Raw genomic sequence first — 24,025 nt, 5'->3', positions numbered from 1 at the left:
AGAATTCCAAAACATTGTGTAATGAGCTATACACTTTTTTTTTTCAAGCGTCATTAGATCTCCTGCCACCACCGCTAAGCGTCAAGCATCACCCTCCCTAAGGGCCCGAGTCGGCTGTGACTGGGGACGGTGTGAGTCTCTGGTTTCCACACACTTTAACGCAGCCCTCTAATCTGAAGTATGCAAACTAGGTTTTCTCCCTTCAGAAAGATGATCCCATACAATTTGGTTGAGAAGCTACGCACACTTCACAGCGAGGGGATAGGGGCCACCCAAAAGGATGGAAATTGCTCAAATGAACAACGTGCATTTCCTCTCCTCCCCGGGGGAAAATAAACGCAAAAACATCTGCTGTGAAAGTTAAAGCCACTCTTCAACTCCTCCAACTTTCCCAGCCCTTGTTTCCTACAGCAGGGCACTAACAGAAGGCAAGGTGGCTTTTTTTTTTTTTTAATGCACGCACAGAGAATCCGAGCTACAACAAATGGTCCAGGGCACCAGTGTGGAGACTGAGAATATCAAGTCAGGACAGTCAGCTTCTAGAACAAGTTGGTGGAGGGTCCCTGTGACGACAGAACTAGTCGAGGAGTGTCAGCAAGCATCCCTGGGCAGCCTGGGTGGTCCTCCAGCCCGAGGGGTCATTACCCTGCTCTCTGTAACAATAAACGTCAGAAAGCACAGCCCATCTCCCTAAGTGAGCAGAAACCTTTCCCCACTTTTCCAGCCCCATCAAATACTTCTCCTTCCAAAGGCAGGACGGTCGTGTGTTTCTTGAAGCTAATCAAGTAGGGACAGTTTGAGATGCAGGTGGAGAGTCACCTCTCTGAGGCCACTAGATTCAAGCCTTCACCATGTGTTCTGGGGGAGCCCAAGGAGCCCCCGTGGGCATCAGATGGGAATTTCCACCTCCCAGCTACAGAGCCATTGTGGGAAGATCCGGCAACACCAGGTCCGGAGCTCCGTATCCAATTAGGGCAGGTATTTCACCAAATGCCAAACACAAGTTGGTTTTCTTCTTTCCCTTCAGAGTTGCTCTGGCTAATTTCATTAGGTCCCTGAGCTTGGCATCAAGACCAATTAGAAGAGAATAAGGATAAAGTCCGGGAGTGTGCAGGGCTAAATAGATTAAAAAAAAAAAAAAAAAGCCGTCGCTCATAGGTCCCAGTGGAGCTTTCTGGCAGGAGCCACTTTCCAGCATCAAAGCCATTTGGAAGTTATCTATAAGATGTTTGACCTTTTAGCTGATAGAGCTGCTTTGGTCTGATTTGCAAAATACGCGAAGTTTTCCAGCCATGACCTTGGCTTTCCGCTTCTTTTTATTTCTTCTTTTGTCTCTTGAACCAGACTATTCTCTGAGTGTAGTTTGGTTCCACTGGCCAAAGAGGTTAGAAGTAAGGGCTGGGTTCAGATATGTCACTCAGTCCAGCCTTTTTGCCCCTCACGATGAAGGAATTCTGTGCAAAGACCTTACCATTGCTGATCTTGGCACATTCCGACAGCCCGCCTGTGTGGGCCCCAGACAAGCCCCCACTGTGGCCAGCTGGATGGAGGTCACCGGGGAACCCTCTCATCTCAGAGGGTCACTTCCTTTCTCAGGCTACAGCCACCAGAGCGGTGTCAACTGGGGCTGGGAAAGTAGGCCAAACCAGAACTGGAGGAAAACCAGGGGGTGTGTCTGGAGGCGTCTGTGATCCACAGAGAGACAGATACCTCCTCTCTGTTGAGAGTGACTTGGGGATTATCTCCATTTGCCTTCAATTCCTTAAGGTCATGCACTGTGGTCCAAACCATGTAATTCACCGAAAGCTGCACAGATGAACTAGATTTTTGCATCCAAATTTCTTTTCTAAGAATCAGCGTGTTTCTGTCTTGTGATCTTGTGTCTCCAGATATTGCCAAGCGTGTGTGCGCAGGGTGTGGATTCACTGGGGCCAAACCTGGGTGGCCATCTGTGTGCAGACGTGTTCCTCATATGTCCTCCTCTGCCAGTTTGCTGCCTGAAACCTCAAACAGGAAACGAAATCTTTAATTCTACCATCTGAGCCAAGGCCTCTGCCAAGAGGAAAAGATGCCTGTGGAAAACGTCCCACGAGATTTTCGATGATGTACGGATTCTTGCCTGAGGTTAAGCTCTGAAGGAAGCTGGTGGCGGGGATGGGAAAGGGGTGGTCAAGAACAGGCGGTCCATGGGTCCCAGAAAAAAGAAGAGTGTATCTGGAAGGGCATCAGAAGGGACACGCGGAGAAAGGAAGACAACTTCACCTACGCCACACCTTGCCTGGGCATCGGTGGGTTATTCTCTCGGCATCAGCAGAGCAGGCCTGCGGGTGACAGCTCTCAGTGGATGGGAAGCTACTTTTCTCCACACCAAGGTCAACGGCAAACAAAGCTGCCTTTGTGTCCGGTTCACCCTGAACTTTGCTGACCACCCTGCCCCCAGCAGAGCCGGGAGGAGCTGACTCGATCGTGAGATCCAGCTCCCATTCACCTGGTTATAGACACAGGGACGCAGCCATGGGTTTCCAAACCTTTGCTCCTGACGTGCCTTCAAGGGCAGGTATCCACAGGCCCATGGGTCTCCAAATTGGGAGAACTAATATTAAAGCAGCATCTGCTCTAGATCCAATCTCCAACCACCTGGCCCTTTCCATCAGGTCCTCCAGAAGGCCGAAATAACCTTTAACACGGTCCAGGAAGAGGATCTTATCAGAAAGAGGGCTGAAAGAAGACCAAGCTCACTCCCCCCCTCTTCCCTTCCCTGACTTAGCGAGGCAAGCTCCTCTACTCGTCTGTTCTCCTCCTTGATGGCCCTGGTGGGAAGGAAACATAAAGGACCCGCACGTAACCTTTGCTCATAATCACTTCTTAACCCTTTTGCCAACAAGTACAGGCAGAGTCCATGGTGTGTAAGTACAACGGAAACTCAACTGCTGAAACGACTGGGGATGTACTTGGTCTAGACCACCTGGGACCAAGTTGAAGGGACTGGATCCCAGCTGGCTGACTCTTCACCTTGAAAAAACTGCAAGAGTTGCCCAAAGGCCTGGAATCACCAGTTGTATTTTACAGCATTGTGCCTATTCTATTTACAGTAGCCTACTTATAATAGTCTATTTACAGTTCATTTACACCGAAGCGACCTAAATGTCCATCGACACATGAACGGATAAAGGAGATGTGGTGCATATATACGATGGAATACGACTCAGCCATGAAAAAGAATGAAATCATGCCATTTGCAGCCACATGGATGGACCTAGAGATGATCATACTAAGCAAAGTATTGACGGGTCAGAAAGAGAAAGAGAAATACCATATGCTATCATTTATATGTGGAATCTAAAATATGACACAAATGAACTTATCTGCAAAACAGAAACAGACTCGCAGACATAGAGAACAGACTGGTGGTTGCCAAAGGGGAGGGGGGTGGTGGAGGGATGGAGTGGGAGTTTGGGGTTAGCAGATGCAAACTAGTATATACAGGATGGATAGACAACAAGGTCCTACGGCAGAGCACAGGGAACTGTATTCAGTATCCTGTGATAAACCATAATGGAAAAGAATATAAAAAAGAATGCATATATATATAATCACTTTGCCGTACAGCAGAAATGAACACAACATTGTAAGTCAACTATACTTCAATAAAATAAAATTTTAAAATAACATAAAATATTGTGCCTATGAACACAACGCACAGTATTTGGTTTCACTATCAACATGTGTTTCAGCATAATTAAGGCCATTTCATTCCTTGAAAAAATGTACAATCTTATATTCACAGTTAGGGTCTGAGTTCCAGAGTGCCTTTTAGTTCTTTAGCATTTCAGCTTTTTAAGAAATCGTATAACATATGGAAAGAAAATGGAAAGATTACTCACTTGACTGGAATCAGATTTGAAATCCCTCTGAATGTATTTCCTAACACTTCCTCATTGATTGCCTCGGAAATAAATAACCGCACGCGGTAGCATCATAAGATTTCTCTTATTACTCTGCTTCTAAAATAAATTCCCAAGAAAGTGCGCAAAGTATCAAAATAGCATTTTCAGTATCTGCCAACCTCACGCTCGCATCTCAGCAAGAAAGCATGCAACGAGTGAGTAAAGTGCCTCCTTGTCAACCACAAATGTGGCAAATTCTAAGGCGGCTCCTCTTCCACTGAATTGTCTCAGCACGCAGAGCAGCGGGGACAGGGTTTGCTACGGGACCCAGGCAAAAACCCAACCTTCAGATGATTTCTCCAGGAGGGTATTATATTACGTTCCTGGGAGAAATGACGAGATTTTCGCGGTGAAACGGCACATTTTCTTTCAGAACCCCCTGCTCTCTTTAAATGCGTTCGAGTCTCCGGAATACGTGTGCCTGCCGGGCCACTGGGTCGCACACAGAGTCCCCGGGATGCTAAGGAACTCTGTAACCTCACTGGCTGCTGCGGTTTCCACGAGGCCTGACCTCCTCTGGACTCACCCTGACCCCGCACACATGCTTTCCAAGAGACACAGCCTTGTCTTGTCTGGAGCACCGTGTGATGAGAAAGCAGCCGGGCCCTCCCACCCAGCAGCCACGGTCGCTCCGCACAGCCTCCGCCCGCCTCTAGCGGGGCGGCAATGGCTCTGCCTTGGCTGTCCTCAGAGGTGTCTAGTGGCCCAGCGATCCAGGGCGTGGCTCGCCCGGAGCCCAGGCTCGGCCAGACTCACGGAGTGCCAGGCGCTGTCTGCTCGGAGCCTTGGGGGTGACACGGGGGCCCGTGGCAGCCGTGCCCCACGTGGCCTTGGGCGGCAGGAAGGGGTCTCCGTCACCTGGCGCCAGCTGCCCAACGACTCCACCCAGAGCGCAGAGACCATCCAGGGGCCTGTCCAACCCCACAGCCCCTCATCGCTCACGAGCTTTCCCTGCAGACTCCCTAAATCCCGGTCCCCCAGGCCCCGTTTTTAATCCAGCTCTCTCTCCATTTCTCTCTACACCCAATAAGATCCCTTGCCCTACCAAACTGGACTTCTAGTTCCTGTTTTCAACGCCCCAATGCCAGCCTCTGACCCCAGACACTCTAAAAGCCTCTCAGCAATGATCTCCACACTCAATTCCACGTCCTCCGATTCAAGGATTACCCTATAACCACATTTCTTTTCCAAGTACACACCTCTGGGGCTTCCCTGGTGGCGCAGTGGTTGGGAGTCCGCCTGCCGATGCAGGGGACGCGGGTTCGAGCCCCGCTCCGGGAAGATCCCACATGCCGCGGAGCGGCTGGGCCCACGAGCCATGGCTGCTGAGCCTGCGCGTCCGGAGCCTGCGCCCCGCGGCGGAAGAGGCCGCAGCGGTGAGAGGCCCGCGTACCGCAAAACAAACAAACAAACAAAACAAACAAATACACACCTCGGGCCGTGTTACAATGTCATTCTCCTGCTCACAGACTTCCAGCGGCTTCTCACGGCCTGGAGTCCCCTTAGCTGGGCGCCCTGGCCCTGCTGCCTGTTCGCGTAGATAAAATTCTATTGGCACGCAGCCACACCCCTCATTTACATATTGTTTACAGCTGCGTCCATGCTCTGACGGCGGAGCTGAGTCATCGTGACGGAGAGCAGTGGCTTGAAACGCCTAAAGTACGATTTATCCCTTCACAGAGAACATCGGCTGACCCCTGCTCTAAAACGTGGTCCCATATTTCCTTTTGCAGTTTCATGTCTTTAGAGCCTGGGCGCTCCTGCCTTTAGGGCCTTGATTTCCACGAGTCCACTCTCTGCGGGGGGAAATGTACCCTCCAGGTCCATCCCAAGTGGACCCACTCACAGACACTTTCAATGCCATGTCTCCCTGCTTTGGACCCATCACACACTGTTATGGCATTTTGCAAGTTCTGACTTTTATTGTAAGTGTTAATGTGTGTTTCCCATCCCGGTTGAGTCTGGAATCTCCCGGAGGGCGGGAGCCAGGTCTCAACCATCTTAAGCTCTTAAGCCAGCTCCTGCAGTGTCATTCAATAGCTACTTGGCGACTTACTTGACTCAAAAACTGGGAGTCTTTTCTTCCAGTGGCTTCCAGAATAAATCAACATTCTCCCAGATGCCCACGGGCATCCCAACACCACCCAATTCAAGGGGGAGTTAGAGTGAAAAGAGACAGTGGTCTTAACGGATTTTGCTTCAAATCTCTTACTTTTGCAAATTAAACAAAACAAAAACAAAAACAAATTACCATATGGTAAGGGCCCTTCCCAGGGCTTTGGAAGGAGTCAGGGCAAGTGAGGGGCTCCGAAGCTTAGCTTTATCAGCTGCTCGGCAATTTACCTCTGTATAGGGGAGTCACTCAGGTGTGAAGCCTTTAATGCGATTGCCTAGAGAGAGCTGGTCCAAGAGGTACTGTGCTCTGTGCTAATGAGGGTTCCAGACGCAGCTGGCACTCATCACGCAGGCATCCCCATGGCATCACAAGAGCCTTCTTCTACATTTTTTCTTTAATCTGGGTTTTTTAAATCTTGCAGGTTTGCTATGGAAAAGAGTTTGGTAGTTCCTCAAAAAGCTAAGTGTAGAATTACTGTATGACCCGGCAATTCTGCTCCTAGGTATATCCCCAAAAGAATTGAAAGTAGGAACTGGAAAAGATACTTATACACCCATCTTCATAGCAGCATTACTCACAAAGCCAAAAGGTGGAAGCAACCCAATGTCCCTCAACAAATGAATGGATAAGCAAAGTGTATGTATACGATGGAAAATTATGCAGCTGTAAAAAGGAATGATGTTCTGATGTATGATACAACATGGACAGACCTTGAAAATATTATGCTAAGTAGCATAAGACACAAGAGGACACATATTTTGTGATTCCACTTACATGGAATATCTAGAACAGGAAAATTCCTAGCGACAGAAAATAGATCAGAGTTTACTAGGGGCTGGAGAAAGTGGGGAAGGGGAAATTATTACTTAGTTGTTTTGAGAGGTTCTATTTGGGATGATGAGAAAGTTTGAGAAATATACAGTGATAACGGCTGTACAACACTGTGAATGTAGTGAATGCCACTGAATTGTACACTTAAGAATTGGTCAAATGGTACATTTATGCTATGCACATTTTGCCACAATAAAAATACCAAAATAAGGGAGGTAATATCTGAGCATCAGAAATGAATTCCTTCAGATCAGGTTATGCACGCATAAAAAATATCTGGCAGAATCTTTTGCATGAAAATATTTATCTAGGGCTTCCCTGGTGGCGCAGTGGTTGACAGTCCACCTGCCGATGCAGGGGACACGGGTTCGTGCCCTGGTCCGGGAGGATCCCACATGCCGCGGAGCGGCTGGGCCCGTGAGCCATGGCCGCTGGGCCTGTGCGTCCGGAGCCTGTGCTCCGCAGCAGGAGAGGCCATGGCAGTGAGAGGCCCGCGTACCGCAAAAAAAAAAATTTATCTAAAATGATTGCCATCTCTGGAATAAGAACACTGTAGAGCTCATATAGAAAAAAATCTCACAGGTTAATTACCAAGCCAATGAAGATTGCTAGTAACCTGCTGTACATGCACCAGCCGTCCCTACACTTGTCAGCCATCCACATGGATGCGTTCAAGGGCAGTGAACACACAGGTTTCAGGAGATGGTGTGGCTTGTGTTCGCCAATGTTGTCTTCCAGAAAAGAAAAATGTACTCGGTGGTGATTTGCCTGGGCTAATTTCTTTCAGATCCTGCACTGCCTGAGGTCTGTTTAATATGCCTCCTTGGCTGTCTGTATAGATCCTGACAGCCAGCCAGAGGTGAGGGGCCCCCGGGCAGCCTCACAGAGGTTCGTCCAGAGCATAAGAGCATTGATAAGGGAGGGTCGTTAAGTGAGCGGCAGACCACATGCCACCTGGACATTGTGAGCCATCTCTCTAAACGTATTTGCTACCCCTGGCTCCCCACCCCTGCCCCAGGTTCCAGTCTCCCTCTCAGTTGCTTTCTCTGGGACACATCCCGAGCCTGCATTAAGTAGGGTAAACAGTGCTTGGTGGGACAACAAACTCTGAGATGGTTGAGCACAGTCAGAGCTCTATTTTGCATTCCAGCACCATCTGAGACCACTAGGCAGGTGGCCTTCTGTGCAGCTGATGAGGGAACTGAGCTCCTTCCATCGGGTGGGCCCCCATCCCCGTCAGCTGGGGGTTTGTCTGCGGATCCTATGCACGTGACCAGAAGCCCGGAGAGTGGGATTGCGAGACGGCCCAGGTGTGTTTTCTGGGCCAGGCGCAGAAGTGATGCACGTCACTCACTTCCACCTACATCCCATTGGCCAAGACTCGGTCACATGACCCCACCTGGCTACCAAGGAGTCTGAGAAATAGCTTTGGGTGAGTTCACAACAGTGTTTTCTGCCACAGGGATTTTATAAGCCACACAGTCAGTGCTCTTCCCATCCCCTGTCCCATTTTATCTCCACTCCACCAGGCAACAGGAATTGCCTTGCCTTCCAAGGGTAGGAAATGGGAGAAACCTTGAACTCACGGCTCCAGCCTAGATAAAAGACTGTGGCCAGGAGCTGCCCTTCCACTTCCCTGGCCGGGGCAAGACTCCTTTCTCTCGTGACCTGCTCTGAGCTCCAGGGAAGACTAGGCCAGCCTCTGCCCAGAGGGAGATCTGCTCAGAACATCTGGGCCCCAGATGCCGCTGGCTTCCCTAATGGCTCCGAGGGCAGGGGAAGGTATTGGTCTTAAGCCGTAAAATCCTGCGGGGTCTGCTTTTCGTCTCTGAGAGCTCTTCTCTCCCCTTTGCACTCTTCGAGGGCTGAATTCAACGGAGCCAGCCTTCTCTGACAGCTGACAGGGAATTCTCCGAGGAGGACAGTTGACTTTGGAACAATTCCTGCCGTCAGTCCTGTGAAGCCCAATCTTCCTGACCTATAGGACACGATGACAATCCCACCTGTGTTTGCAGTTAGTCACTTGAGGGCTTCACTGTTAAGAGTGTGTCAGAGGTTAAGCTGGATGGTACAGAAAAGGATGCACTCACTGGGCTGAGTCTCGCACTCTGCACTCCTCCTTGTGACGTTGCTCACAGGCCCACGAATGTGTGTTGCCGAGGTGTGAAGACACAGTCAGCAGGAGATACCTTCTGCCTCCTCTAAGTGTAGGTTTCCACCCATACATCTGTCTTGGCATTTTATTTCCCATGAAAGCGGTCCTTGGGTTGAGGTGTGTGTCCACTGCGTGACCTCTTCATTCCTAGTAGGACTAACAACATGAAGAGCTGAGCAGATCCATAAATGGTCATTCGTAACGGGATGCGGGGGAAATGAAAGTGCACTGTGTGCAGCTTTAACTTTCCAAGGTTGCGATCAAGAACGATCACACCTTCCAACTTTCCTCCCAGTGTATCTTTCAGTCACACGGCCCTGAACTGGATGGATGGTATGCTGACCCCAGGAGGGATTTTTTATGTTTGCACATAGCTCTGTTACTAAAGATGCTTTACAGATAACTATGAGAAAAGTAAATCTTTGTTATATTAATACAATATATACGAGCAGAGAGGCTCAAAAACACACTTGCTTTAAGGTTAGGGAACGTAGCTCTCTCGTGTTCAGGTGAGAGGGCTGAGATCTGGGTTGTTGGTTTTTTTTTCACTATTTCTGAACATTTACCTCTTCAGGTTTGCTTCCTCTCTACCACAGTGGAGAAGAAAGGCATGTGCTTTTGGGGGGATGCTTTCCGATGCGAGGAATAGCATATCTGACCAAAAGTGAGGTTTACTTTCTCACATAGCCAGACATCCTGGATGTTGAGTCATGGGAAGGTTGGCTAATTCAGTGGCACAAAAACATGATCTTTTTGCTCTGTGGTCCTCAGCCATGCCTCCTCATAGCCACAAGATGGATGCTGAAGCTCCAAACATCACATCTTCACGGAACTAAGGCCAAAGGCTGCAATGTCTTTACTCTCTTCATCCGAGAGAAATACCTTTCTTAAAATCCTCCAGCAGACTTTCACTTGTATCTCAATGACCTGAAGGGAGTTCATTCTTATCGTTCATGTACTCATTGGCAAAAAAGGGGAATGGGATTTTATCACAGTTGGTTTAGACCAGTGGTTCTCAAACTTCAGCATGAATCAGAATCTTCTGGGGGGCTTACTAAAATACAGATTGCTGTGTTCCTCCACCAAAATTTCTGATTTACTATATTGGGGATGGGGCCTAATAAATTTGCATTTCTAATAAGATGCCAGGTCATCCCACTGCTGCCAGTCTGGGGATCATACTTTGGGGACTATTGGTTTAGACAGGTCCTGATTCATTTTCTGGGGCTGAGGGTAACAGGAGGAACGCATCAGGACCAAGTCGGCAGAAGGGAGCTTGTTAGGTCGGTACCCAGTCCCAACCACCTCATGCTTTCCTGTATCTTACCCTGCATTTTCTGAGTACATACCTAGACTCTTTTGGCCCTTGTTTCAGGACCACTGCAGATTAGATGGCTTTCCTGAAATGTTTTTATTAATTTGATTCCTAGAGCAAGTCTTTTCCTTTTGAAACTAACATAAATTCTAAGTCCATCGGTGTGTACTGCTTAAATTATGTAGAGCTTAAATGATTTCTTTCAGTATCTATTGCCTTTGGGCCTTCTCTGTAAAACGTTATCAGTCTTCACGTTTGTTCCGTCATCCAGTTTATTAGAGCCATCTTAAGGTCCTCACAACCCTCCTAGCTCTTACCAACCTAAACACTTCTGTGTCATCAGCAAATTCTTTCACACGGCCATTCACTTCATCCTCTAGACCACTGACAAGTGTATCGAGCTAAATGACTGGAACATACCAACTTGAACTTCAGCCACGAGCAGCATCTGAAACACTGCGACAGCAGCCTTCAATCAGTGTATCAGTTTCTTACATTAAAAAAATCCACGTTTGATGCCATTATTTCCCGTGCAGAGTTTGTAGCAGATATATAGAAATAGATATAAACATGATTATACAGAAAGAAACTTATCTTGTTGGAAAGTCAGCGTAAATGGCTTAACATTTTGGAGATCTGGCGGCACTAAATGTGGAGATTTGTTTCGAGAGACACCCCTTCCATCCCATGCCCAAAGAGCTAGCTACTTGATACCAAATTCCACCATTAGAAAGTCATTTAAATGAGCATCTCGTTTAAAATAAGTGTCTCTTGAAAGGTTAAGGTTAAGAGAGCTGTAGCCCTAGTCGTATATACCAACCTGAGCGTGACTCCATTTAGTAACATTCATTCCTCCCAGCTGTGATCTACACACCGAAAGGACGGGAAGATGGAAGCAAGGAATGGATTGACTCGGGAATTCAGGGCAGCAAACCTCTCTGGGAAGGAATTCCCAGTGGGCCCTGGGCCGCTGAGGGGGTGACACGGGGAACCGGGTGTGACGCTTGTACATCACAAAAGGCCCGAGAAGGTAGCAGTGGGGACAGAAGTGGGAACACGTCTCTCACGCTTTGATCCAAGACAGCCCTGTTTAGTAGCTTAATGCGCATCTTAATAAAGATGAATAAAGAGCCCGGGGATGTTCTCTGGATGAACTCCAGACCAGCCTTTCTCCCCTCACCTCTGGTCAGAACAGGCTGATGGGCCCATGCCTGTTCTGAAAGCCTAACCATAGTCCTTATCTCAACCAAGCCCCACAGGGCCAGAATCCAAGATGAAGAAGCTAAGGTATGACGACTTCTAGGTGATTCACCAAAGGCCACATGGTTAATGGCAGAGCCAAGATTCGGTGGTCAGGGCTGTTTCTATCACACCACGTGGTCTATAGGATCAGGGCTGCCGTGGATGGCTGTGCGGCCTGTGCACTGCACAAAGGCACCCAGGTGACGGGTGACGGGGCAGCAGGAACCAGGGGTCCTTTTGTAAGGAGCACCAAAGCCCCTAATGTACTGGCTTAGGCTTTGCTTACTCATTACTAGCTCCTATTTTCCTACAAATGAATTCACCCCTAACAGACCAGGATTCTTATGCTTATATTAGAGTTATTTATGTAAAACTGGTTGCTGTAAAGCCGGTTCTAGGTGTAAGGACGATTTGGATTTCTCAGCCTCTTCCTGAGTGGTCTTCCTGCCCCAGTCTCGCCTCTTCCAGTCGCAGGGCCAACACCACGTTGCTTCACGTATCATGAACAAACAGTACACGGTGTGTTTTAAAAGTGTACAGTTTGGGGACTTCCCTGGTGGCACATTGGATAAGAATCCGCCTGCCAATGCAGGGGACACGGGTTTGATCCCTGGTCCGGGAAGATCCCACATGCCGCGGAGCAACTTAAGTCCGTGCGCCACATCTACTGAGCCTGCGCTCTAGAGCCTGTGAGCCGCGACTACTGAGCCCGCGCGCCTAGAGCCCGGCTCCGCAACAAGGGAAGCCACCGCAATGAGAAGCCCACGCACCGCAACGAAGAGTAGCCCCCGCTCGCCGCAACTAGAGAAAGCCCGCACGCAGCAACGAAGACCCAACGCAGCCATGAAGACCCAACGCAGCCATGAAGACCCAACGCGGCCATAAATAAATAATAAATAAATAATTCTTTAAAAAAAAAAGTGTGCAATTTGAAATGCCAACATACGTGTACATCCACGAAACCGCCCCACAAAGTGACCAACATGCCCAGCCCCCCAAACTTTCCACCTGACCCTTTGCGATCACTCTCCCACCCCCTGCTCCCAATCCAGGGAACCACGCACCTGCCTTCTGTCCCCAGAGGTCAGTTTATGGTATGAATGGAATCATAGAGTCTGTGCTGATTTTTCTCTGGCTTCCTCGCCAGCATGATTACTTTGAGCTTTACCCACGTCCTTCCATGTGTCAACAGTCCGTTCCTTTTTCGTTGCTAAGTACTGTTCCATTGTGTGGATGGGCCACAATTTATCCATTCACCTGATGATATAACCATTTCGATTGTGCTTGGTTTCCTTTTAATTCATTAGTTAATTAATTAAGGCTATTACAAACAAGTCTGCTATAAATATTTGTATACACGTCTTTGTATGGACATAGGCATTTATCTCACCTGGATAAATATCCAGAAGGAGAAAGCCTGGATCTTATGGAAAGTGTGTGTTTATAACTATTTAAGAAAGCGTCAAACTGTTTTCCAGGTACTTGTGCCGTTTTACATTGTGTGTCACAGGTCTAGTTCGTTCGCATCCTAACCAGCAATTCACAGGGTCAGTCTTTTTAACTATAGACGTACAAATAGGCACACAACAGTATCTCACTATGGTTTTAATGTACATTTCCATAGTGCATAATGATGTTGAGTATCTTTTCATGTGTTTATTTGCTGTCTGTATATCTTCTCTGATGAATTGTGTGTTCAAATCTTTGGCTCATTTAAAAAAATACAGTTGTTTGTTTTCTTATTGCTGAGTTTTGGGAGTTATTAATATATTGTGGATACCAGTTCTTTATCAGATATGTGATTTATAAGCATTTTCTTCTACTCTCTGGCTTATCTTTTCACTTTTTAACAGTGCCCTTTGAACAACATTTCTTAATTTTGAGGCAGTCCAATATATCAATTTTGTATGTGTGTGTATTATTCTTTTGCCGTTGAATGTAAAAAAATCTTTGCCTAACCTGAGGCCACAAAGATTTTCTCCTATGTTTTCTTCTAGAAATTTTATAATTTTCGTTTTTACAGGTAGATCTCCAATCTATTTTGACTTACTTTTCGTATAAGTGCCAGGATTGGACTGGAATTATTTTTTGCATAAGAATATCCAACTGTTTCATCTGCGTTAGTTGAAAACTTTGTACTTTCTTCTGAATTATCTTTACACCTGTGTAAAGAGACATACGAGAGAAGTTGACCATTGAGAACTGCTGACACCTGTCTCCGGTGTATCCCACAGGACACCTACCAAAAGAAAGAAAACCAGAAAGAGAGAGCCAGGATAGCAAGACACAGGCATTGCAACACCCTGGCACAGGCTCCTGCCAATGACAGCTGGGTTCCTTGCCACTGTTACCATTTGTACCAGCCTTGCCACTCTGCCCCTTACCTGAAGCCCTGAACTTTAAACCCGAGGATTAGGTTAAAAAAAAAAAAAAATTACCTTATCGATGTGAGTCTATTTCTGGACTCTCCATTTTTTTCTATTGACCTTATTGTCTGTCTTGACACCAATATCATACTATTTTAATTACTCTTCTGTTCCATTGATCTGCTTATCTATCTTGATGCCAATACCACAGTATCTTAATTACTGTAGTTTTATAATAAATATCAAAGTAACGTAGTATGAAAGCTTTCCTCCTATTTTTCAAAGTTGTTTTGATTTCCCTAGGTTCTTTATATTTCCAAATGAATTTCAGAATCAGCTTGTCAGTTTATACAAAAAGGATTCTCATTGGGAATGCTTTTTTTTCTACAGATGAATTTGGGGGAAATTTGACATATTCGGTATATTGAGTTATCTGACCCATGAAACTTGTAAATCACCCCATTTATTTAGGCCTTTCATTTCTCTCAGCAATGTTTTATAGTTTTAAGTGTGCAGACCTTAATCATGTTTTGCCAGATTTATCCCTAGGAATATAACACTTTTTAATGCTATTGTAAATGGAATTTAAAAAAATGTCAATAGCGAACTGTTCATTAGTAGTATTTGGAAATAACAGATCTTTGTATATTGATTTTACATCCTGCAACCTTCCTAAAGCCACTTATTGGTTCTTTTGGCCTTTTTTTGCAGGTTCCATAAGATTTTCTATACAGATGATAATGTCATCAACGCATAAAAAAGGTTTTACTTCTTTTCCAATTAAGATGGCTTTTCTTTCTTTTTCTTGCCTTATCAATGGATCTGGTTAGAACCTCCAGTACTGAATACAGGTGGTGAGTGAACGTCCTTGTCTTGTTTCTAATCTTCAGGGGAAGGTGTTCGGTCCTTCACCACACATAGGAGGCTAGCTATACATTTTCCTTTGATAACCTTTATCAAGTAGAATTCCCTTCAATGCCTAGTTTGCCGAGACTAGGACCTCCAAGTACACATTATCAGACCACTTGAAGCTGTCCCAGAGTGCACAGATAGTTTATTGTTTCCAGTCTTTCTCTCCATGTTTCACTGTATTTACTTTCTATTGCTAAGTCCTCAAATTCACTAATCTTTTTCTCTGCCATGTCTAATCTATTCTGATCCCATCCAGTGTGTTTCTAGTCTCAGATGTTGTAGTTTTCATAGAATTTCAGTTTGTATCTTATATTTTCCATGTCTCTGCTAATCATGCGTGATCTTTCCTCCAATTTCTTGAGCACACTGAATACAGACATAATAACTATTAAATATCTTTGTCCACTAATTCCATCACCTATGGCATCTGTGTATCAGTTTCCCTGAGCTTATTTCTTCCTCTGATTATGGGTCAAAATTTTCTGTTGCTCTACATGCCTAGTAATCTAGATTGGATGCCAGACACTGTGAATTTTACCTTGCTGGGTACTACCTGTTTTTGTATTGCTTGAACTATTCTTGAACTCTGAACTCCGGAGCACAGTTAAATTACTTGGAAATGGTTCAATCCTTTCAAGTTTGCTGTGAAGGTTTGTTGGGCAGAACCACAGAGAATGTGGTCCAGGTCTAATTTTGCCTCACCACCAAGGCACACACTTGGATCTCCATGAATGACGCCTCTTTTGCTCTGGCCCTGTGTTATCTCCGGAGACTATTTACTTTTATCTCTTGGGTGGCTCTTTCCCCAGCCTCGGGGGTTTCCTCACACACGCTTGCTGATAGGTCGTCAGCTGAAGCCTCAGGGGAGACACTCTGGACATTTCTGGAGGCTTTCTCCACATGGCCCCCTCTTCTCCCGCTAACTCTAGCCACCTTGGCCTCCCCAGACTCTCAGCTGTCTCCTCAACTTAGGGAGATCACAGGGACCTGCCTGGGTGCCCTCCTCTGCCCCACTGCTTGGAAACCCTCCTTTAGGGATGCCCCCCACCCCAACCCCGGTTTGCTTCTCGTCTCTCAAGGATCGCTATCCTTTACTACCCGATATCCAGGGTCTTTCAGACTCTTGTTTCACATACATTATCTCTGTTTCCAGTCATTTCAGGCAAGAGGGTAAATCTGGTCCTTGTTACCCTATCTTGTCTGCCCTGTGTTTCAAACCCTTGCCTTAAATCAAAACCTACCAGGTTCAAGTGCCTCTCTTTTAGAGCGTCTTCCCTAAGTTAGCAAGTAACCTAAGCAGGCAGCCAGGGTCTGTGATTACGAGCATAAGCACTGAGGCTGCACAGTGTTACTTCACTCTCGTGGTTTGACCTCGAGCGAGTTCTTACCTTCTTCAAGCCCCAGTCTCCTCCTTTATAATGGGGGAAAATACTGCGAGGGTTAATTTTATGTGTCAGCCTGGCTATGGGGCTCAGTTGTTTGGTCAAACATTAGTCTAGATGTTGCTGTGAAGACACTTTGTCAATACGATCAACACTTACGAGCGGCTGACTCTGGAGGGAGTTACCCTTGGTAATGTGGGTGGGCCTCATCCGATCAGCTGAAGCAGACACTGCGGGTTCTGGGAGAAGAACGAATTTGCCTCAAGACTCCACACACAAGTCCTGCCAGCCTGCCCTGCGGGTTCTGGACTCACGATCGCAACTTAACTCTTGCCTGAGCCCCTGCTGCCCTGTAAATGCCGTACTTGCCCATCTCCACAACCACATGGGCCAATTCCTTAAATGAACCTCTCTAAGCAGGACACCTGTTACTGAACAGTTCTTCTGTTCTCTGTCTCTTTCCCACATTCCCCCTACCACGTATTTGTGTGTTTGTTTGTTTTTTTTTTTTGGTGGTACGCGGGCCTCTCACTGTTGTGGCCTCTCCCGCTGCGGAGCACAGGCTCCGGACGCGCAGGCTCAGCGGCCAGGGCTCACGGGCCCAGCCGCCCCGCGGCATGTGGGATCCTTCCGGACCGGGGCACGAACCCATCTCCCCTGCATCGGCAGGCGGACTCTCAACCACTGCGCCACCAGGGAAGCCCCATGTATTTGTTTCAAAAATACACGTTGCCAACAGCTCAGGTGTGTGTGTGCTTTCACTTTACCACTACAGAGGGCCATCTTCCATGAGCTGTAATGTACAAGGCAATATTTCAGAAGAGAATACATCTCTTAAAGTATGTCAATTCATCTATGAAACAAATACATGAACGCAGGTTCTGCTGTGGAGGCCTATGGGGCAAGGGCCTGACCCTACTTTCCCGCAAACTTCACGTTTTTCCCCTGACTCCCTGTCCGGGGCTGCCCTGAAATTCTCTTCCGCTTCACGTCCTCCCTTCACAGAGGCAGCCACTGGGGCCAGTGTAAATCTTGGGGGTCACAGCCAGGAAACTGAAGTTGGGGGAACCCAAGCAGTGGCAGAGTGAGGTTGGACTGATAACTTGAAGGAAAGCTCAAACTCCAAGTTTTTATACTAAAAAATCCAGGGCAATCGATATACATCAGCCTGACCTACACTCAGCAAAGCAGAATGTAACAGCTCTGACTTCCTGCTCTGTGCCCTGGAGAATTAAGAGAGTAAGAGAGGCATCTTTTAAACTAGGAGAACATCCTTTTAAATGTTGAAAATATTTGAGGGTCTCTTCCTCTTACAGTATCATTTACGCCATCATCATAGCACTAAAACCTGGTATTTCTGGCAACGTGCTTTCACTATTACGTATCCATACAGAGATCAGGTGGGACTTCAAGCGGAACCTCTGTGCGGACCTTCACTCTGTCAACCTCTTTGCTCGGGTAGATGTGTGTATTAATTCAGTTATAGAAATAGTAACTTAAATAATGGATGAGCTCTTTCTACTTTTCGTAGACAAAGAGATTTAAGCAACCGAAGAAAAGGCAATTGTATTTATCCGAGTAAACATGCATGATGTACGCCGAGAGGAATAACTGGAGACTAACGATAGGAAGACACCAGCTATTTTAATTTATCCAGTGTTCTTTTTCTTTTTGCAGTGGAGTTAGGAAATTGAAATGTGTAAGCCAAAACATTTGGAGTTTTAAGTCCTACGTATTCTGACGTGTGACGATTTTAGTCACATAAAAATTTAAATGTCTTGCTTTGGAAAGAGCTAAGACAATGGAATAAGAAGAGACACGCCTATGCTCCAAGGATGAATTTTAAAATGGTGTTTGATTTGCTCATTGAATCTTTGTGATCTGATTCCTGCTATGAAACTGGCAAAAATAAACACTAAACGAGGCACTTTCAAATAAATATAACGTTGAAAGCTCTGGTCGAGGGAACTATACTGTATATCATTTGGTAAATCTCATTTCTCTGAAACTCTGGACTTTATGCTTTTATTGGCTTTTTCTTGCCAATTTTTAGTCTCCATCTCTGAGTCATTACGACTGTTCAAAAGAAAGCCAGAATTCATGCAAAAGCACATAAAAGAAGACTTGATTAATTTTGAAATTATAGACACTCCAGGAAACAGTAAAGTTAACACACCTGGTATAAAACGTACTTGGAGCACTTTCATATTTAATGGAAAATATATTCCACTGAGTGTTAACCCTGAACGACATGACCTAGAAATCCATTAATAGTTTTGCAGCTTATTGGAAAATTGAGATTTCACTATCCCCACTCTCGCCGAGCATTATATGAAAATGATTATAAATTTCAACAACCCACCCTGAAGTCCTGCCAATTGGAACTTTTGCCCCCAATCAGTGGAATGTACATGAAAATATAAAAAGTTCAGCAATGTCTACAGAGACGTTCCAAATCACTAAGGTATTAAATCATCTAATATGAGATGGATCTGTGACCACAATGGGAAGAGTCCCTGAAGAGGACGAAATATTTATCTCAAGGGCCAATGGATCATGGGACACAGAGTGGGTTTGTAATATGTTCAGTTATGTTCTCACTTCAGGGAGACAGAATGCCGTGATTCCCTCTAAACCGAATTTCGGTTGTTCAACAAAACCAGATTATTACCCTGTACGAAGAAGTAAGACCATAAATAGCGATACAGACCTTGGGTTTTCCCCTCCTCCCTGTGAAACTTCTCTGGAATTTCCTGCTTCTCTTTTATGCAAGAGATTTCTTTTCTCCATCGTTCTTCTAAGGCTGATTGGTTTGTATCATTTTGGAACACGGATTTTTCTTTCAAAATATCAGATTAAAAAATTCTCAGCCTTGCGTTGTCTCATAAAGATTAGGCTCTGATTAAAACCAGACCTGGCTTGTGGATCCGCTTTCATTTCTTTCCTGAAACGCAAACAAGAGAAATTTTAATAAAAACATTCCATTTCCCACCAGGGATGCTGGTGATGGTAATCCAGGTATTACCCTATCTGCAAATATGCATCCAACACGCAGGGCCAGCATGGAAGTATTTCAAAGGCTTAACCCAAGATTTTCATATTAAGAATGGAACGTAGTATTTTTTGATTCCTTAAATCCCTAATTTTGGAGAAAGGCACCTTTTAAAATGACCTGGGACTGCTAACAGATATCCGGTAAGATAATGAGCTCACCTGTTTCCCTTTCTCAGTGCTTTTTACAAGTGGGGAAACGGCACCCAAAGACACATGAGAAAAGATGTTCACTGCAGCCTTGCTTATAGCAGCCGCCAGCTGCATGTAGCCTGACGACCCATCAGAAGGGGGCTTGGGGAGGGGGCTAGTGGGGGGGTTAAAAGCTGAAGCAACGGAGACCAGCTGCCTGGTTATGAAGTCACTAATCCTGTGACCTTGGGCAAGTTGCTTAAACTTCAGTTTTCTCCTCTGTAAAATCAGGATAATCACAGGAGCTACATTTTAAGGCTGAAGTGAAGCCTGAGCGAATAGCACCTAGAACAGTGTCTCCACATAACAGGCTCTCCATAAATACGTGTTGAATAAATACGAAGAGGGTGCAAGAGTGCCCAGCAAACAGTCGGCACTCAAACGGTGGCCATTACATGGTGTGTCCATACAATGGCATAGTAGGCAGTGATTTTTTTTTTTTTCTTTTGTGATACGAAGGCCTCTCACTGTTGTGGCCTCTCCCGTTGCGGAGCACAGGCTCCGGACGCGCAGGCTCAGCGGCCATGGCTCACGGGCCCAGCCGCTCCGCGGTATGTGGGATCTTCCCAGACCGGGGCACGAACCTGCATCCCCTGCATCGGCAGGCAGACTCTCAACCACTGCGCCGCCAGGGAAGCCCGAGTGATTTTAAAACTTTATGTATCACTATGTAAAAATAGATTTTCAGATTTTAAAATATGATATAAATAAAAAAGCATAAGATGCTACAATTTTTCTAAGAAAATGGCCAACACGTATATACATACACACATTTTTAAAAAGTATTTATTTGGTTGCACTGGGTCTTGGTTGCAGCAGGCGGGCTCCTTAGTTGCGGCAGGCGGGCTCCTTAGTTGCAGCACGTGGGCTCCTTAGTTGTGGCACACGGACTCTCAGTTGCGGCATGCCTGTGGGATCTAGTTCCCCGACCAGGGATCAAACCTGGGCCTCCTGCATTGGGAGTGTGGAGTCTTAATCACTGTGCCACCAGGGAAGTCCCAAAACACGTATTTTTTTTTTTATACGTATACATTCACACACTCAGGACCATCTCTGGATGCATCCGCAAGCACAGGTGTGCTTATTTTCCTTTGCACACTGTTTTGGCCTGTTTGACTTCTCTGTGTGGCAGGTGGGTCTTCTGGGAAGCAGATTCTCTGAGCTGAGACTCATGTACAGAACATCTGTTAGGGGGTGCTCCTGTGGAGGCGAGGGGGGAAGCAGGATTGGATGGAGGGAGAAGTTGGTCTGCGACGGATTCCCAGCAAAGCCAACCCCTGGGGAGTCAGAAACTGGATGGCCCCTCAGAGCTGCTCCAAGATGGGAGGAGGGGCCCGGCCTTCATGCCCCATCGATCAGGCACTGGATGCTGGCTGGTCCTGGGAGGAGGTGGGCCTGGGGTGAGGCAGTTTTCTTCAGCTGAGGCAATCCCCAAAGGGGGTCGACGGTAAGGGCCTTCTAGCACATCCCCAGCAGCTGCGGGAGAAGTCGCTCCTTCTTGAAGGGGAATCAGGCAGCACAGAACAGTATCCACGACATTATCTGTTCCTTCAGTAAGTGAATGACATAGCTATCGAGGATTCAATTTCCAGTCACACAAGTTTGTGATGTGACTGACACGGTGCCCCAGGGCTATCAGCCCTCAGCCCCCACCCCCGGGTTTTCCCCACACCACCCTGCCACAAGTACCAGAAGTTTTAACGATTTGTTGAGCGATGGTCTAAGAGGTGCTTCCTGGAGAAATTTATTTGGGTGTACTCATTGCCTCAATAGGTTACTCAATAATTGTTTATTATAGACCATAATTCAGGCACATGTCAGAACAAGACACTGAAAGTGTCCAGTTTTCCCAGTTTAGCCCTTGTGAACATGAGCACGAGTTTAGGGCTGACTCTCTGGACCACCAAAGGAGCATGAATATAATATAGAGCCGTGTTCCCCAAAATGGGATGTGGGTGCTCCAGGGGGTACAGAAGACCCTGGCCCTCTCTTTATAGCAGGGGCATTTGCTATAGAAAGGAAATTTGAGAATTTTTACAGATACAAATTTTTGTCTTTAAAAAGGAAAGGCAAGGAAGAAGTAACGTTTCCCCAATATTTAATAAACATACGAAGGCTGGCCCCTAATTTGGCCGACAAGCTAGACCAACCTTATTTCCGGTCCAGTGGAAAACAGAGTCCTGATTCCACAGCAGGAAAGAAAGGGACAAAGCCACCCCTGCTTTCAGCATCTTGTAACACTTGCAGTGAGCTCTTCTTGATGAACTGGAATGCCAAATAATATCATCTAGTTTTAACTAAACAAATCTTCACAAAATTATTACGTGGCATTGGCTGCTGACTCTTTTGGTGACATGGTATCCTGGAACAGAAAAAAAGGGCAATAATGGAAGAACTGGAGAAATTCAAATAAAGTCTATAGTTAATAATACTTTATTAGTGTTAATTTTTTAGTTTTGATGGATTTACTATGGTTATATCAGACGCCCACATTAAAGGAAGTTGCAATGAAGGGTATATGGGAATTCTTCGTTCTATCTTAGCAATTCTTCTGTAAATCTAAAATTCTCTCAAATTAAAAAGTTCTTACAAAAAGTCTATTTGAAATACAGCTTTTTACACCTATTATTGTTAACAATGAACACTGACCTAAGTGTATAGCGTTCCTTTGCTATATTAGAAGATGACAGAACAAAATTATCATGGTTAGCAAGCAATTTAAAATCAAAATTCCAGAATATAAAAAACTAAGCCTCTTGTTTTGTTTGAAGTGTATGGTTGTGTGATTCTCCATCCAGGATTTTAAAATAATTTACGAAATTTTTATAATATTTAGAAGCTACTTTTGAGATTTCTTATCTAATAGCAAATACACTGTTAGAGAAACTGCAGCAGAGAAATAATTTACATAAAGCAATAATGGAAAATGAAAGCGCTCTCTTTAGTTAGAAAACCCTTTAGAAGACACAAGCAAAGTGTTAGAAAAAATTACAAACTGTGGGCTGATTGCCGCAAGAATGAACGTTGAAAGCCTTCTAACACGACTCCATAATTGAGCGGCTGGATTGTTTCAATAATAAAATACCTGCAGAAATGCTTTCATATGGGCTGCCAAAGAAAAGACGCACCAGACAAAGATACATGCTCATCAAAGTATGGCTTCTTTAATTAGATGAAGGTGGTCAAAAAGTACAAACTCCCAGTTTTAAGATAAATAAGTCCTAGGGATGCAACATACAACATGATAAGTAGAATCAACACTGCTGTGCGTTATATAGGAAATTTGTTAAGAGAGTCAATCCTAACACAAGTTCTCATCACAAGGAAAAAAAATTGTTTTTCTATTTCTTTGATTTTTTATCTGTAGGAGATGACGGATGTTCACTAAACTTATTGCGATTATCCTTTCATGATGGATGTAAGTCACATGATGATGCCGTACACCTTAAGCTTACACAGTGATGTATGTCAAGTATATCTCAATAAAATTGGAAGGAGAAGATAAAGATAGAAAGAAAATAAAAAGAAGTGGGAGTGGGGTGGTATCCATATAAGTATAATCACTCATGGAGTGGCAGCTTTGGCAGAATTAAAAAAAAGAGGAAAACGCCCAGACCTGGTCCCTCCCTGGACGTTCGTTGACAGCATCAGTCACAAGGATGTCACTGCAGCAAAAACACTGAACCAGAGACCCCCCAAATGCTACCGGATGTCATAAAAGAAAGAAATAGGGGAATGACCATGAAAATCTCTTGTGCCCTCGGATGGTTGTAAGATATCTGATGGCAAAGCGCTTAAAAACGTGATTAAATTTGAAATGGTCATTATTCTTTTACAAATACAAATGTTCCAAATGTGCTGGCTTTTTGGGGGTGTGGTTATAAGGGGTTGACACACCGTCTGGCAGACATTTCCAAAAAGTAAATATGTTTAATCTGTCCATTTGCGAAAATGATGTTAAAATGAGTGAGGAAGGAATAACTTTTGAAAGAAATTCATGCTACGGAAACAGCATTTTGTAACTGGATGTTTGAGAATGTTTCTGATTTACACGACTTTTACTGTCACAAACAATGTAAAAACTCATATCTGCAAACATGAAAACTCTGGAAACAGAATTTTCGAACCTGCCCCCAGTTGTTCCAAATGAAGAATTTTATCACGTTTTAAATATGTTTGTTAGAAATGTAAAACAGTGCCACACTTTCTAATTTTCAACAACATCAATTGGACATTCAGAAAAAATGGAAATTTACTAGCCCATAAGAAACCTTGGGATAATTAGCGGAGGGAATTAAAAAATCAGTATCATAATTTAGTAAGTGCAGGAAAAAAGGTGCTTCTTCCACTTAAATCTACGTATCTTTGTGAAGCATGTTTTCATTTATTATAACTAAGTAATAAAAGATAGCGAATTCAAAACCAACATCAGAAATTTGTTTCTTGTTTGTTTTATTGGAGTTGATTTACAATATTGTGTTAGTTTCAGGTGTACAGCCAAGTGATTCGGTTATAC

General features: G+C 45.3%; 1 long non-coding RNA gene across 1 annotated transcript in view; it reads right to left on the bottom strand.

Annotated features, from left to right (window-relative positions):
* The window catches only part of LOC132421130 (uncharacterized), an 80,590-nt gene extending 58,780 nt beyond the window's left edge, over nucleotides 1-21,810 (bottom strand). The window contains exons 1-3 of the long non-coding RNA XR_009518502.1: nucleotides 21,660-21,810; nucleotides 18,977-19,210; nucleotides 13,657-13,768 (exon numbers count right to left, since the gene is read on the bottom strand). This is a non-coding gene — a long non-coding RNA (uncharacterized lncRNA). The remainder of the gene's footprint in view (nucleotides 1-13,656; nucleotides 13,769-18,976; nucleotides 19,211-21,659) is intronic.
* Between the last annotated feature and the right edge of the window lie 2,215 nt (nucleotides 21,811-24,025).

This window comes from Delphinus delphis, chromosome 2 (genome assembly GCF_949987515.2).
Source record: "Delphinus delphis chromosome 2, mDelDel1.2, whole genome shotgun sequence".
In the NCBI taxonomy this organism is placed as follows: Eukaryota; Metazoa; Chordata; class Mammalia; order Artiodactyla; family Delphinidae; genus Delphinus; species Delphinus delphis.
The sequence above is the reverse complement of the archived record's forward strand: the minus strand, read 5'-3'. Positions and strand labels throughout refer to the sequence as shown.